The following is a 16,714-nucleotide window of genomic DNA, read 5'->3' on the forward strand; positions in this document are numbered from 1 at the left end:
TTACTAAGTTTGTCAAATGATTAGTTTTGCAATATTGCTATTACTGTAGAAATTGTTCTCCTGGTTCTTCTCACTTTATTTTTGCCATCAGTTCATACAAGTCTTCCCAGATTTCTCTGAAACTGTCCCCTTCATCATTTCCTACAATAGAATAGTATTCCATCACATTGATATACCATTCCCCAATTGATGGATAGCCCCTCAGCTTCCAGTTCTTTGCCACTACAAAAAGAGCTGCTATAAATATTTCTGCACTTTTGGGTCCTTTTCCTCTTTCTTTTTTTTCTTTTGGGTGTAGATTTAGCAGTAGTCTCAGTGAAGCTGATTCCCTGGGCAGCCACATCATTGTAAGCAGATCCTCCTTTTCTCCTTATTAGAATAATTTCAATTTGTCTTTGGTATTTCATTCTTGAAAGATTTCAGTCCCCCTTGGGGAAACTTCCTTTGCAGAATATTGACTTTTTAGATCCTACCAGTTCTTTCATTGAACATTTTGAAACGTGCTCTCAAAATCTAGAGGGCCCATTGGACTATGTTTGACTGTCTTTCTTCCTGACACTAATTCCATCTATCAATTAGATGACTATAAAGTTGGGTGGCTTTGGAACTGGTTGAAGGGCTGGACCCAAAAAGGCATCATGGATGATTAAATGTCAACTTAAAAGCTATCTCCACCTGAGTGCCCCAGGGACATGTTGACTGTATGCTTTTTGGGTGTCATTGTGTTGGTTAAATATTTTTTAATCAATGAATTAAATGAAGGTATAGATAGCATATTTCCCAGATTTGTGGATGACACAACCCTGCAGATAGAGCTAATGCACTGGATAACAGTAAGGACAACAGGCTAGAATATTGAGAAAAATCTAATATCAAGTCAAATAATTATTTTTTAAGTGTTTACTATGTGCCAAACACTGAGCTAAGTGCTGGGGATACAAAAAGAAAAAAAGAAAAAAAAAACCTCTGCCCTCAAGGACATCACGATCTAATGAAGGAGACAACATGCAAACACCTAGGTAAAATAAGATGAATACGGGATAAATTGGAGACAACCTCAGAGAGAAGGCACTAGAATGAAGGAGGATTGAAAAGGTCTTCTTGAAGAAGGAGAGATGTTTTTGGCTGATATTTGAAGGAAGCCAGGAGGTAGAGATGAGGAAGAGAATTCTAGGCACGGGGAAAGCCAGTGAAAATGAACAATTGGGAGATGTAGTGTCTTGTGTGAAGAATGACAAGGAAGCCAGTGTCACTGGGTGGCAGTGAATGTGGAAGGAGTAATGTTTAAGAAGACCAGAAAGTTATGAAAGAGCTTGATTATGAAGAGCTTTAAAAGCCAAACAGAAGCTTTTGTATTTGAGTCCGAAGGTACTAGGGAACCATTGGTGTTTATTGGGTATAATCAATAAGGATAGTGTAAATGCTTACAATTGGGTTTGAAAAACAAAACGGGGGAGGAGTGACTAGATAACATTTCATCAGAAAAAGATTTAGGGCTTTCAGAGCACTGTTAGCTCATTATGAGTGGGCAGTGTCAACATGGCAGCCTAGAAACCCAGCTGGATCTTAAGCTGCATGGAGAGGCACAGCATCTGGGTCAGACCACATCAAAGCATTGCCTTCCGTTCTGGGCACTAATTTTTAGATGGACATAGATTGAGAGCATAAAGTGGAGGGCGAACAAGATGGTGAAGGAGATCGTGCCCTGTGAGGGGCAGTTCAAGAAAAGGAGGAGGTCTGGCCCCAAGAGAAGAAGACTTAGGGAGAATGGGATGGCTGTTTTCAAGTATTTGAAAAAATGTCACCTGAAAGAGGATTAGATGTATTCTACTTGGCCCTAGAGGGTGCATTTCAGAGCAATGGGTTAAAGTTTACACAGAATCAGATTTAGCCTTGATGTTAGAAAGAACTTCTTAACCACTTAGAATGAGCTGCCTGGGGAAGGGGAGGGAGTCGGTTCTCTTTCACAGAAAGTACTTCAAACAAAGCCAGGTATTTGGGCCTCTTTAAATTTGGGTTGAACTAGATGGCCTCTGAAGGTTTTACCAACTCTGAACTCAGTGATTCTATGTTTATGTATCCTGTCAAAGCTTCTACTCTGTTGGCATAGACTTTAATAACCAGATATCAAGGTAGGATTTAATTTTAATGGATTATTCTTCAATGTCCATAGTGACCACCAGGGTGTTTTAGGGCCTACAAATTCCCCTGTAAAACTCAAGAGGGATCTCCAGGATGGTACCTTTTCCAAATGTAGCCCTGAAAGAGATCCAGGGCCACAGTCATTCCCTTAGAGCTCAGAGAGCATTCTAACATTACAGCCTGCCCACAAATTAAAATAACAGGTAGTAGGAAGACCTGAAATAATGACATCAATAATGACATCCTAAACAACAATAATAAGCCTACCTCTACTTGTGTTCACAGACCCTTCTAAAGTACCTCATTATGGTTTAATAATTTGGAGAATGGCTTGGCACCCATGATGGCAGCCCAGAAAAAGCTATGGCAGAGAAGTGAAAGAATTCCTAGAGGGGGAACTATCCATTGGAGGAATGCCCAGACCAAGCCTCCCAGACAAGAGTTCTTGGACCAAGTAGGAGATCAAATTTGGAGTGCAAGAGACAGAATTACCCTTCATTAGTACACAGATACAAACCATATTCCAGTGTTCCAAGAGAAAATTCTAGGTGGGAGCACAAGGCAAAAAGAATGATTTGTGAGATGCCCCCAAGACTGAACCTGGTCTGTGTAAACCCAGAGCTTGAGTTCTGGAGCATGGGCTACTGCTCCTGCTGCTGCTGCTACTACTACTACTACTACTACTACTACTACTACTACTACTACTACTACTACTATTCCTATTCCTATTCCTACTCCTACTATCACTACTATATTCAAAGAGGTTTTTACAATTTCAAAGCACTTTCTCTTTCATTATCTCAGTGATACCCCACTGGTATCACTGGTAACTGGTACTAGTTATTAGTGTTCTCACCTCAGATTGTTTCTTATTTGCTCATCTGTTTGGATATTGTATCCCCCCACCAGGATATAAGCACCTTGTGGGTAGGGACTGGGCTTTCGTTTTCCTTCCCATTTTTGTCTTAGTCTCCCTAGACCTTAACACAATGTCTTACACATAATACGTTTTTAATAATTGTGTTTATTGGATTGACCTAATTTGGAGGCAAGCCCTTTTTTCTAGTCCCACTTTGTACTTACTAGCTGAGAGATCTTGGGTAAATGACTGCATTTCTCTATAGGTCAGTTTCTATATCTACAAATTGGAGATAATCATCCTTGTACTTATCTGTTCATGAAGAAATGAGCATCAAAGAAGAGAATGACTCCAAAGTGTAAGTATCATATATATGTATGGATATATGTATGTATGTGTGTGTGTGTGTGTGTGTGTGTGTATATATATATATAGAGAGAGAGAGAGAGAGAGTCATTATTCTTTTATCCACATCCCTCGCTTTAGTAAGGCAGGCTCTTCACCTGGACCATATTTATTCTGCTTCCTGGAAGGCCTCCCCTTCTTTCTGTCTAACCGCAACAGCACTTCTATAGCGATGACTATGTGCCAAGTGCTTTAAAATTATTATTTCATTTGATTCTCACAATGACTCTGGGAGGTAGGTTCTATTATTATCCCCACTTTACATTTCAGAAAACTGAGGCAAACAGAAGTTAAATGACTTGCCCAGGTTCACACAGTTAGTGTCTGAAGCCAGGTTTGAGCTCGGGTCTTCCTGGTTCTAGGCAGAGTGCCCTAAACATATATTACCTATCCTTCAGTACCAAGCTCCTCTCACTACCTTCATGAAGCATCCCCTATCTCTCCCTTGTTGAATTTCTATGGTACATTCTCTCTGCCATACCACCTGATAATATACTGTTATTTATACTCTCCCAATTGGTTCCTGTGTCTCGCCACCTGACCTACATCATAAGCTCCTTGAGGGGAAGGACTATGTCTTTTTCTTCTGCTATCCCCTCAGTGCCTAGTGAATAAGGGGATGCTTAGTGAATAGAGACTAAATTGAAACTGCCATTCTGGTAGCAGCTGGAACCTGTGGTGTATTCTATCTGTTAGGAGGCAGGAAAAGGCCTGACAGAAGCTGGGGAGGCATGCGGCACATATGTCTTCTTCCTGCCCCTTCTGCAAGCTTGGCAGTCAGCCCAACACATTTTCAAGATCTGAACAGAGGCAATGATTATTCCCCTGTATAGGTGGAGGAATGGAGGACCTGAAAAGAGAGGAGACCTTCTGTAGCTGCAAGAGTTTCTCTCATCCAGGCTCATTCTCTTATTCTTCCTTCTGAAAACAATCATGTGGGGTATCATCATCATCACCATCACCATCACCATCATCACCATCATCATCATCACCCTCACCATCATCATTAATTAAGCATTTATTAAGGATCTACTGTGTACCAGGTATTGTGTTAAGCACTGGAAGTACAAAGACAAAAATGAAACAGTCCCTGCCCTCAGAGTATTTACATTCTATTGAGACAGATGAATGTATATACATATATATGTGTATGTTCACATACATGTAAGCATATATATACATATATATATATATATACATACATGCATATATACATGATGCAAGGTAAAATTTTAAGGACAGGTACCATCAGCTGAGGGGGGATCAGAGAAGGCCACATGTAGAAGAAGGTGGTGGTTGAGTTAAGTTTAGGTGGGAAGGGAGGATTCCAAGAGACTGAGGTGAGGAGGGGAGCATATTCTCCCTAGAATGATGGAATGTTATGTGATGAACAAGAAGACCAGCTTGACTACACTGAACATGTGTAAAGGGGAAAATGTTCCAAGGTACTCTAGCGGTGACTACGGACACATGAAAATCATAGATCACAATATATGTAAGTCTTGCCCATTTTGAAGAGTTAGATTCAATTGAAGCCCCTTTCCCATTTCTAGATGAAACAAGTCAGAGGAGGCTCTGACTGAGATCTCTGCAATTAATTGAACTGCTTCTTTCTTTCTGCCCTGGACTGGTGCCCTGCTTGCTGATTAAATCCCCTAATAGAATCTTCCCTGGCCAAGAGCCCCACATACAAATCCCTTCTGCAGCATGTAGTAGAAGAGCCACTTAAAGAAAAAAGTGATTGGCTCTTGAAATTCAGTTCAATTCAACAGACAGGTAGTAAGCACCAACCGTCTGTAGAACACCATGCAAGGTGATGGGCGAAGATGCAAAATCTACATAAAACATAGCTCCCAACCTTATGGAATGTACAATCTTAATATTCAGAAATAAATACAAACTCCTTAACTTGTTCCTCAAGGCTCTCCACAATAGGCCCCAATCTATCTTTGAACAAATGAACGAAGAAGCATTTATTAAGCACTTACTATACACAGAAGTAGGGATATAAATAGAAACGCAAGGCAATCCCTGTTCTCAAGGAGCTCACGTTTTAATAGGGGGACACAAGACATGTGGGATAGTTCAGTCACCAGGAGATAGAAAGGCCCATCAGTCATTTGGCTACACTATTTCAATCTTATTTCATGAAATTTCCTTTCATGCACTACGAATTCCAGCCAACCTGGATTACTACCCGGAACTGAACATTCCGTTCTGTCTCCTTCCCTTTGCACAGGTTATGTTCAGAATGAATTCCCTCTCCATCTCCATTTCTTGGACATCCTTATCTTCTTTCAAGACTCAATTCAGATGCCACCTCTTCCATGAAGCCTTCTCTGATGCTCTTCTTTGTCAAATGACGGTGAGTGATACTTTTCTGTGTCTGTGTTATTACATCAATAGACTGTAAGGTCCTCAAAGGTAAAGACTATTTCAGTTTGGCCTTCACACAGGCAGGATTTATCACGGTGTCTTGCACATAGACTCTTAATAAACTATTTGTTGAATCACACTGATCTGAAACAGGACAGAGAGGGAACTCATCTTTGCCCTCAAACCATACCTTCTTCCTAAGTTTCCATTACTCTCTATGGCACCATCATTCTCCCAGTCACCTGGACTTAAGAGCTAGATGTTATCCTCAACTCCTCACTCTTTTTACCCCATCTAGTTCATCTGTCGCCTGTTGAAGTCTTGCCATTCTACCTTCATAATGTCTCTTGCATATGTCCCCTTCTCTCTTCTGGCATGGCCACCACCCTACTGCAGGCCCTCATCATCTCACATATAGACTATTGCAGTAGCCTTCTGCTTGTTTCTCTGCCTCAGACTTCTCTCCACTCAGGTGTCAAACTGATGTGCCTAAAACATAAACCTGACCTTGTCATCCTTCTATTCAATAAACATCAGTGGCTCCCTATCACCTCCAGGATCAAATAGAAGCTTCTCTATTGGGCATTCAAAGCCCTTCATAACCTGCCCTCTTCCTACCTTTTCCAATATTCTTACACCTCACTCCCCTCATTGGCCTTGAACATGATACTCCATGTCCCCACTGCATGTATTTTTATTGGCTTTCCCATATGCCTGGCATTCTCTCCCTCCTCATCTCTGTCTCCTGGCGTGTCTGGCTTCTGTCAAGTCCTACCTAAAATCCCACTTTCTACAAGAAGACTTTTCCCAATCCTTCTTAATACTAGTGCCTTCCCTCTGAGATTATCCCTAATTTATCCTGTAATGAATATAGATATGTTACATATATTTGTTATGTAGATATATATGTATGTGTGTGTGTGTGTGTGTGTGAGTGTGTGTGTACACCTAGTTGTTTGCATGTTTCCTCTCCCATTAGACTGGGATCCCTTTGGGAGTAGGGACTTTTTTTTTGCCTTTCTCTATGTCTCTATCACTTAGCACAGTGCCTGGCACATAGTAGGTATTTAATAAGTGCTACTTGACCTGATTTGACTTCAAGAGTTATTGTGTGGAAGAGACTTGTTCCACTTGACCACCAGAGCAGATCTAGAAGCCATAGGAGGAATTTACAAAGAGGCAGATTTTGTTTTAATGTAAAGAAAAACTCCTTAACCAAGTGGCCCAAGAGAGCAATGAGGTGTTGCAGAAGGTCTTAAGTCCCCCTCAAGAGGGTTTTTCCAATGAAGCTTGAATGACCACTGGTGGAGGCTTTTGTAGAAGTAATTCTTGGTCAGCTATGGGTGGAACCAAATGGTCTCTGAGATCCCTAACACCTATGAGGCAGCTGATGGCACAGTAGATAAGAGGGCTAGGCCTGGGGTCAAAAGATAAGTTCAAATCTGATCTCAGACACTTACTAGCTGTGTGACCCTAGGTAAGTCATTTCACCTCTCTCTGCCTCAGTTTCCTCACCTGTAAAATGGGGATAATAATAGCACCTACCTCCCAGGGTTGTTGTGAGGATTAAGTGAGATAGTAGTTATAAGGTGCTTAGCACTGTGCCTGGAACATAGTAGGCGCTTAATAAATACTTATTTGTTTCTGAGACTCTGCCATTCTTTTTGCCTAGATCTGGCCACCCTGCTGTCCTGCTCAAAGAAACCTTTTGTGACTCTCGATTATGTGCAGACACTTCCACTTATAATTGAGGCAGTCAAAGGCACACAACTTCACCCTTTCAGCTTTATGTCCTATTATACTCTTTCAAGCCTCTCTAGGCCCCAAACAATGCTGCTGTTTTTGTTCCTCAAACACACTTTTTTTTGTTCTCTTGCTGCCAAGTCCTTGATCAGGCTATTCCCTAGGGCTAGAATGTGTTGTCTCCAGGTTTGTCAGCTGAATTACTACCTATCCTTTAAAACTCAAATTAAATAATGCCTCCTCAAAGATTTCTTCCCTGGCTCCTCCTCAGTGATGATTTTTACCTAGTACCTCACACAGTACCCTATTTCCCTACCTCTCTAATCCATCTCTCATGAAATACAGAGTAGTAGCTAGGTGACCTCGGGAAAGTCACTTAACCTCCCTGTGACTTAATTTTCTCAACTATAAAATGAAGGAAATGACAATACCTACCTCCCAGGATTGTTTGTAAGGATAAAATGAGCACTTTGTAAACCTTAAAGCTATATAGCTGCTATCATTATTATTATTATGACAGTTGCCTTTTATATTGATGTCTTATTTCGGTTCTAGACCATGGACTCCATAAGGATAAAAACTGAATTATGTTTCTCTCCCAGAACCTAGCACAATTTTCTGCACTTAAAAAGTACTTTTCAAATATTTGTTGAATGGGGAAAAGATTGCCTTGAGCCCCTTTCAAAAAGAAAGTCTCAGTAAGTCCAATGGTTTACAATAGAGAAGAGGAAATGCAGTACACTTGGAGAGAGCAAAAATGGTAGACCTGCTTAGCCCTCTTCTCCTGCCCCCATCGCTATCCCCATCAGTAATCATAACAAAAACTAGAGGTGGAAAGGATAAATAAAACATATCTTTATGCCTGCCCATCTGGTTTGAAAATGTGGGTCTGACCAGAAGTCATTCCCCAATAAATGGTGAAAGGATATGAACATTTCTCAAAAAAAGGAAAGAATTGCAAACTATTAACAGCCGTATAACAATATAACAGAATGTTTAAAATTGCCAATAATAAGAAAAATTTAAATCAAAATAACACTGAAGTTTCATCTCACACCCAGCAAAGTGGCAAAGAGAGCAAAGGATGGGAATAACCAATGTTAGAGGTGTTGTGAGAAGAGAGGCATACTTACTACATTGGTGATTCACCTGCAAATTTGTATAACTACTTTGGAAAACAATAGGAATTATGCAAAGAAAGTGGCTAAGATGTCATATCCTTTGACTCAGAGATTTCACTACTAGGTATATACTCTTGAGGAAGTCTTTGATTAAAAAAAAGAATATTCATATATACACCAAAATATTTATTGCAAAACTTTGCAGGGGTCCAGGTGTAGCAGAGGACTAGAAACAAAAGAGATGCACATATGTCAGGAAATGGCTAAGCAAATTACGGCACATGAATGCAATGGAATATCACTAGGCTGTAAGAAATGACAAATATGATGAATACAGAAAAGCATGAAAGGACTTAGACGAACTGAAGCCAAAGTACGCAAAGCCGGAAAACAATAAATATAACAGCAACAACAATGTAAATAGAAACAATCACAAAACAATTGAAAGTGAATGTTGCAAAATTACAACAACAAAACAAAAATGTTTCCCCATGTGTGAATGTGTAAATGAGAGAACAAGTGAGTAGCTCGGGTTGGCTAGATGGCTGAACAGTATTTTTTTCCAAGTGTAATCGGCAGCCTGGTGTGGTAGATAGAGGTACTAGACTCAGAATTAGAAAGACATCGATTGAAATCTTGCTTTAGATCATTACTAGATGTATAACCATGGACAAATCACTTAATCTCTTGTCAGCCTCAAAAACTCCCTCGGACTTGTCTACTAAGTCATAATTGCATTGCAATATGCTTTGGTAAATGAGAGTGCCCAACTGATGAAATCATTTGAGTATGGTTCTAACAGAAGCTGACTTTGAGTATAAATTGACTCACACCTTTGGGAGGGAATTTGTCTTATTGCATGAACTAGCCTAGAAGTGTACATGATAACTTTAAAACTTCTAAGGCAGGACAGCTAGGTGGTGCAGAGGATAGAGCACCAGCGCTGAAGTCAGGAGGACCTGAGTTCAAATGTGACCTCAGACCAAACACTTGATGCTTACTAGCTGTGTGACCTTGAGCAAGTCACTTAATCCCAATTACCTATTTAAAAAACAAACAAACAAACTTCTAAGGCACTAACCATCCATTGGATCCAGAAAGTATTTGTTGATTGAGTGCCTCTAAGACACAGTGAAATAGCTAGCTTAACACATTTAAAATGCAGTTTTTAGTATGTGTGTGTATTTGATATGTATATGTGTGTATATATGTATACATACACACATTATATATACATGTATATGTATACATTCATGAGTGTGCTTGTTTATCCAATATTACATACATGTAATATAGATTTACAAGTTAACATGAATCTTTTCCAAATCATTTTTATTGTTCTTATTGATCAGGAATATATAAAAACATTATATACATATAGCAAATATTTATATTTTAAAAATATCCCTTTTCTAAAATTGTTTTTGAGCTGTTCATAATGACCAGACAGGACGGTGTAGGGAAGAGCCCTGGATATGGAGTCAGGAGACTTGAGTCTCAGTCCTAGCACTGACATTAATTTGCTATATGACCTTGAGCAAATTACCCAGACTCTCTAATCCTCAGTTTCCCCATCTGTAAAATGGAGATAAGAATCTTTGCACCATGTATCCCACAGGGTTTGTTGTGAAGAAAATGCTTTATAAATCATAAAGTGCTATATGAATGGTAACATTATTATTGTATGTAGTAGCAATCTCCTGGTGATTTGACAAATGGTGAGGAAGTAATGCCTACTGAGTGCTATTATCAAAGTATGATACCTTATAAGAACTAAGAAGTCATCGCTAATAGTACAATGAATATCTACTTACAAGTAAGCCACTAAACTGATAATGATTTTCAAAGAGCATCTGTTGAGGTGTGTGTGGATAACTATAATGTTGCCACTGCTTTTCTTGTGTCAATAGTGTAAAACAAAATGCATTTATTCCTTCTTAATATGATAACAATGGCATTACAAAGGTGTCATCATCAGGGCAGGATGCCCTTTGCAAAGATTACCTGGCAAATTCCCATAGTGCCGGGTTATTAGGCAGACAAGTGAGTGGTCATTTCTGAGTCAGATGGTACTTTAAGAGAAATGACTTAAAAACACATGAATTCAATGTCAGTAGCAACATTGCTAATGGTGTGGAAGCTTTTAGCCAACAGTGCTCTGGAATTTGCCTAGAGTCCAGTCCTACTTCATGCCCATCATCAGGACCAAACAGCAGCCAGATGATGCAGCTGCCCTGTCTGTTCCAGAATTTATAGGCTGGGGGGAAAATTCAAACCTCTTCCCTTTGAATCTGAGAGAGTGTCAAAGGTGAGTCTTTGTAGATGAGCTATGTGGGAAGAGGAAGGTTTGCAGTGAAACAATCACCTTTAGAGTTGATTTTTACAAAGTAACAAATAGCTCCAAGGCTCAAAAATGGTTTCAGCCTGTATGAAACCACAAAATGCTTCACAAGAGGCCTGTTCATCATCACATTGCTCCCAATAACTGTCATGCCCAAAGAAAACAACACACACACACACACACCCCACCTGCCATAAGGTATACACATAAGGCCACAAGAGAATATGAAATTCAGATTCAAGAGAATCTGGTCTTTCTATTTGATTATACTTAGCAAAGGCCTGGCAAAAAGGGAAAGAGGAAGAAAATCCTTGGAGCTCTTTAAAGCCATAAAGTGAGTTGCACAAGCTGCTATGGGTAAGGTTAATTTAGTGAGAGATTGTGTGGAAACCATAGGCTGTTGTGTAAGTAGTGGAGAGCCAGAACTGATCTGAGAAGGCAGAGAAGAAAGGTCTTTTCCGAGCTGACATGTGGTGATCTGAAGGTGTTTGAGGGACCAGGATTGTTCTGCCTGGGAGCAAGTCTTTCATCTCCTTGGCTCCTTCTATACACAAGGGAATGAAAATAGTACCTACTACCCTATTACTCACCTTTCAAATATCTGTTGACTGACTATTCTGCTTTCAAGTTGGGAAATCAGCAGAGGGGAATTCTGGGAGAGACATAGCAACTAACTGAGAATCTGGGCTGATGGGAAAGGAATCCTCAAAGATATATTTAGGAACCCAATGATTTTTTCAGAGGTAATATGTTGTGTTGGAGAGAACACCAGATCTGAAATTGGGAGAACTGGGTTTAAGTCCTGAATCCAATGTTTCCTGGTTATGTAATCTTTGAACAATTAATTTAGTCATAGAGTTTAGAAGGAGAAGGGATAGAGTCAGAAGCAGATCTAATTTCTCACCTCCAAACCTTTGCCTAAGTGATGTCCCATGTCTGGAATACACCCCTTCAATTTTCGTCTCATAGAATCCCCAACTTCCTTCAAAGCACAGCTGAGGTATCACCTTCCACATGTGGACTTTCCCCCAATGTCCCTTTACAATGGAAATTATACTTTGTATAGGGGCAACCTGGCATAGTGAACAGAATGCTTCCGATATTGACAAAAACAAAGGTCTTTGACTTAATAACATTTTCCCTTTTATTTTCATAAGACCACATATACCTCCTTACATTCACCTTATACAACTGAAATACCTTGCTTCCCAGATCTGTCTCTACCTTGAGTGTCCAAACACAATTTCAGTTTAGTCCTAAAAGACCCATTTTGTTGATCTCTTTAAGTGGCCTCATATCACTCTGGCTCATACATTAAAGTGTGGAGGGCTAGGTGTATCTAACTGCTCATGAGTGTCCAACAGATTGTTTCTCCCTTCCAAAGTCAGAGCCAGAGTCAATCAAAATGTTAGCCCTCTGTCCCTTAGTGATGGAAACCACAGCTCATCCACCTGCATATAGTAGAAGATACTTATCTAAACCCAGCACTAATCATGGTGGTAAATCCGTTGCCTGGAGATGTTCACGCCCAGACTAATGTGTGCTTTCTGGACAAAGCAACTCTCATTTCTAATTATGTATGGGCAAACCAGAAGCTAAGCAGAGAGTTCTGGGCAAAACACACAAGGGATTTTATTTGATCCACATCAACAGATTATTTTGTTGTCTCCTTGGAGGGGGCTGGGGAGATATTCTAAGGTTAAAATGGACCCAGGTTATTAGATCTTACTGCAATATTGATGATGTCATCTAACAGTTTCCTTCTTACATTGGACTCTCCTGGCCATAGATCTCCAACCATTTTAAATGCATGTAGATAATCCCCTCACCCCTCCAGTCCTGGGGAGAGGGAACAGGTATTGCCATTTTTCCAATGCAGATGGGGACATAAAGGCATGAGACAGCACTGACTTGTTTGATGTCATAGCTGAAGCAAGACTGCACTTTTCTCTGGGTGCCTAAGAGAATTCTGCCTTTATCATCATTAGGCAAATCTCCCAAACCTGGAAAAGGCTCTATATAATATAAAAGCTGGGCTCTTCAAGCAGAGTTCTAGGGAATTCAAAACTGTTGTTAAAGAGTACTATTCTGCTCATCCCATTCCTTTCCCACTTCCCCACCTATTCACAAGCATCCTCAAGTTTCTGCAAAGTCTGACCTATACTTCCTTCCCCTCCCCCCAGGGACACAATCATGCTCCAGGAAAGCCCTAAGACTACAAACAAGAGTAGAAATATGTGTCACTTCCAAGTACTTCATCAATACAAAACACATCCTTCCTTTTCCCCACACAACTCTAAATCCAACCTGCCCTCAATCAAAGCAAACATAATCCTGAAGCAATCTCAGCTCCTGATTCCTTCTGCCCATCACTTACTTCCCTTTCTCCTCTCTCCACTCTTTTGAAGTGTGAACGATATTGACAGCAGTGCCTGGGTAAAGCAAGGCCCCGAAATTTGCCTAGGTAAAACTCAGCACTTAGACAATTCTCATCAGAAACAGCAGAGACAATTTAAACCACCATCACAGCAGAAGCCTCTCAAGTATAGAGGGTGACTAGACATTAGGCAGAAAGGAGTGGGGTTGGGCAAGGGTTGTGGGCTGGGCAGAAGAGAAGAGACGAAAGGACTGAGAATGGGCAGCGGTTGACTGCGGGCTTCAGAATGAGAACAGGTGGGAATATTTAGCTGTCACTTCCCTCTCCTCCCAACCTCTCACGCAACACGTCAGACTTGACACGAAATGCAAAATTCAAGGGCACCAGGATTTCATATGGGGGGGGGCAGGGAACCTCAACAGCCACGCGTTGAAATATTGGAGAGAAGTGCTGGAGGGGGAGGGGGGGAAAGGGACAAATCACCGAACAACATCATTTCCCTAGGCTGGGTCCTCCTCCTTTCTTCCCCGCTTCCTCCGACCTCTACCCCTCAGCAAACAGAAACATTTCATAGTTAGCATAGGAAAGCTTTCTTTTCCGCCTTCCCCTCTACACCCCACCGACGTGTCAAGGGACAAGAGGACAAAGGGACGGGAGGGAGGAGAATGAGTTACTTACCCTGGAAGGTCTAGTTTTCTGAGAGCAGCTGTCCCTACCTCCTCCCTTTCCCTCCTCTTTCCCCTTCCCCAGTCCAGCCAAACTCGGTCCAGGCAGCAGCGTTTGAGAGGCGGCGGACGAATTGGATAACTAAAAGGGAGGGGAAAGAGGGAGGGGGAACGCGGGGTTTCTGGCTATGGCCAGTGCCTTCCTCCAGCTCCCGCCCCGCTAAGTCTTGCAACCCAGCGGCCATATCCCCCTCCCACCCCCCTCCCGCCCCAAGCAGGCTGAATTCAGTTTTACACCCGGGAGCTCACAATGGGCATTGGCTGGCAGGGGTGGGTGGGTGGGTGCAGAGCAGATGCAAAGCACAGTAGGGTGATGGAGCCTGTAGCTCGGGGTAGAGGAGCGATTCCCAAGGCAAAAGGGAGTGATCTGTATGAAAACACTTTGTAACGGAGTTGGTTTACGCGCCCCACCTTCCGCTGTGCTCTGCGCCCAGGGCGCAGACTGACAGGCAGGCCGGCCGGCCAACAGGCACCGTCTGGGTCAACACGCCCAGGAAGACGCCCTGAATAAGACAGAGCCTCGCGGAGACAGGATCGGGACAGAGAGGGACACAAGCGCGCAGAAAGGTAGATGCACCAATCAGCTACACTAACAGCCTTCGGTCGCGACGTCGGGCTAATTCACAAAACTTCAAGGGAAACGAAGATCTGACTACGGCTGGATTCCCCAGGGCTGGGGAACGTAAACGTTCAGTGAGCACAGACAGACGGACAGAGATGATAGAAGGAGGGAGAGAAAGGATAGACAGAATGGCAAACAGAAAGAGGAACAGACCGAGAGGAGGGAGGGAGAAACTAAGGACTGACAGACGTGGTTATTCCCCGGCCCTACTATCTCTATGAACATCGAGAGTACCCTCACACACATACCTGGCTATTCCGTAAAACTTGAGCGCTCAGCCGTCTGTGTTGCCGCATCTCCTCCGGCGGACAGACGCACGGACAGTCAGTCGGGGGCCAGAAGCAGAGCCGCAGAGCTCAAAGGCAAGGGGGTAGGAGTTGGGGGCAGGGCACAGGCAGCCAGGAAACGGAGGGGCTTCTTTCTCTTCCCTGGCACACACCCACCTACCCAGGCTCGGCCCGGCTGCCAAGTGAAGGAGAAGTAGCGTCGCGGCCTGGGGGCGGGGAAAGGAGAGCCAAGTCCAGCCCGTGTCCTCTGGGGGACGAGGGAGACCTGCAGCCAACAGCTAGGACCGAATCCGAGGAAAGAGAGAGACACCTTCGGGGCACTAATGGAAATCAAAGGATCAACTAAGAGCTCCAGGCACGATCACACACACACACACACACACACACACACACACACACACAGAGAACAAAGTGACAGGAAGAGCTCAGCGGGGTTGGAACTGTCCATGGTATTGAGCCGTCCTAGAATGCTCAATCTCTTCATACCACAATCCAATCTCCAGATCAGTTCACCACGCTCATTTTGCCCATTTCCATCTTCTCTCTACTCTTACTCCCTGTCCTTAGATGTCCAGCTTCTTCTCCCTCCAAGAGAACTCCCTGTGGGCCATAAGGGATGAGGGAAAGGGGAGGGGAATTCAGGTGATCTTCTGAAGATCCCTTACCTTAGCAAGGTTGGGCCCCTCTTCCTGGGAGTTTTCGAAGACAAATTCCGTGGGGACTCAGCGAGGTTCAAAGTGTTCTTCTCTTCCCTTCCCTCTGCCAATACAGTGAAGTTTTCCCTCTATTCCCAAGCACTTGATTTTGCAAGCTAAGGTGACAACTCAGTAATGCTTCCAGGTGACTTGGACTGAAGACAGGTATTGTGCACCGTGATTGGTGCTGGTAGGGGGCAGGAGAAGGGCAAATGGAAGGAAGAAGAAAGTTATACTGGTGTCATCCACAGAAGACAACTGTAGCTCTATTATTGCCCTTTTGTAGAATAGATTTAAGCTGCTAGTGGCTATGAATTTGGTTGTGAGAACATTTCACAGTCAATTTGCCTCAGTATTCTCAACTGTAAAATAGGGATAATAGCATCTGCTTCCCAGGGTTTCTGTGAAGATCAAAGGAGATGATATGTGTAAAAAGTACTTAGCACAGTGCCTGGCACATAGTAAATGCTATATAAATGCTTATTCCCCCTCCCCCCTCCCCCACCCCTACAGATAAATGTTCAAAGGATATGAACATACAGTTCTCAAAAGTACTGTAAACTATTGACAACTATATGAAAGAATGATGAAAGAATGTTCTGAATCACTAATAATAGAAATGAGGTTTCACCTCACACCTAGGAAATTGGTAAGGATGACAAAGTATGCTAAAAGACAATGTTGCAGGCATTGTGGAAAGACAGACACTAATGCATTGTTGGTGGAGCTATGAATTAATACAAACATTTTGGAAAACAACTTGGGATATACAAATAAAGTGATTAAAAATGTCCATAACCAAGGATGTCATTGGCAAAAAGGAAGGCTCCATTTATGCCACAATATTTATAGCTCTGTGTGTGTGTGTGTGCAGGTGCACTAGCAAAGCACCAGAAACAAAGTAGACACCTTTCCATTAGGGAATGGCTAAACAAATTGTGGAACACGAATGTAATAGAATATCACTGTGCTATAACAAATGATAAATACATAAATATGGAGAAAGATGGAAAGACTTACA

The 16,714-nt window shown here is 42.2% G+C and overlaps 1 protein-coding gene across 1 annotated transcript in view; it reads right to left on the bottom strand.

Moving 5' to 3' along the window:
* LOC110206814 (protein FAM163A) overlaps nucleotides 1-14,275 on the bottom strand; it is a 125,502-nt gene extending 111,227 nt beyond the window's left edge. The window contains exon 1 of the mRNA XM_020984336.1: nucleotides 14,043-14,275. The gene's annotated coding sequence lies outside the window, so the exon portion shown is untranslated. The remainder of the gene's footprint in view (nucleotides 1-14,042) is intronic.
* Nucleotides 14,276-16,714: the final 2,439 nt, after the last annotated feature.

Source organism: Phascolarctos cinereus, unplaced genomic scaffold, assembly GCF_003287225.1.
Source record: "Phascolarctos cinereus isolate Bilbo 61053 unplaced genomic scaffold, phaCin_HiC Scaffold_5;HRSCAF=322, whole genome shotgun sequence".
Classification (NCBI taxonomy): Eukaryota; Metazoa; Chordata; class Mammalia; order Diprotodontia; family Phascolarctidae; genus Phascolarctos; species Phascolarctos cinereus.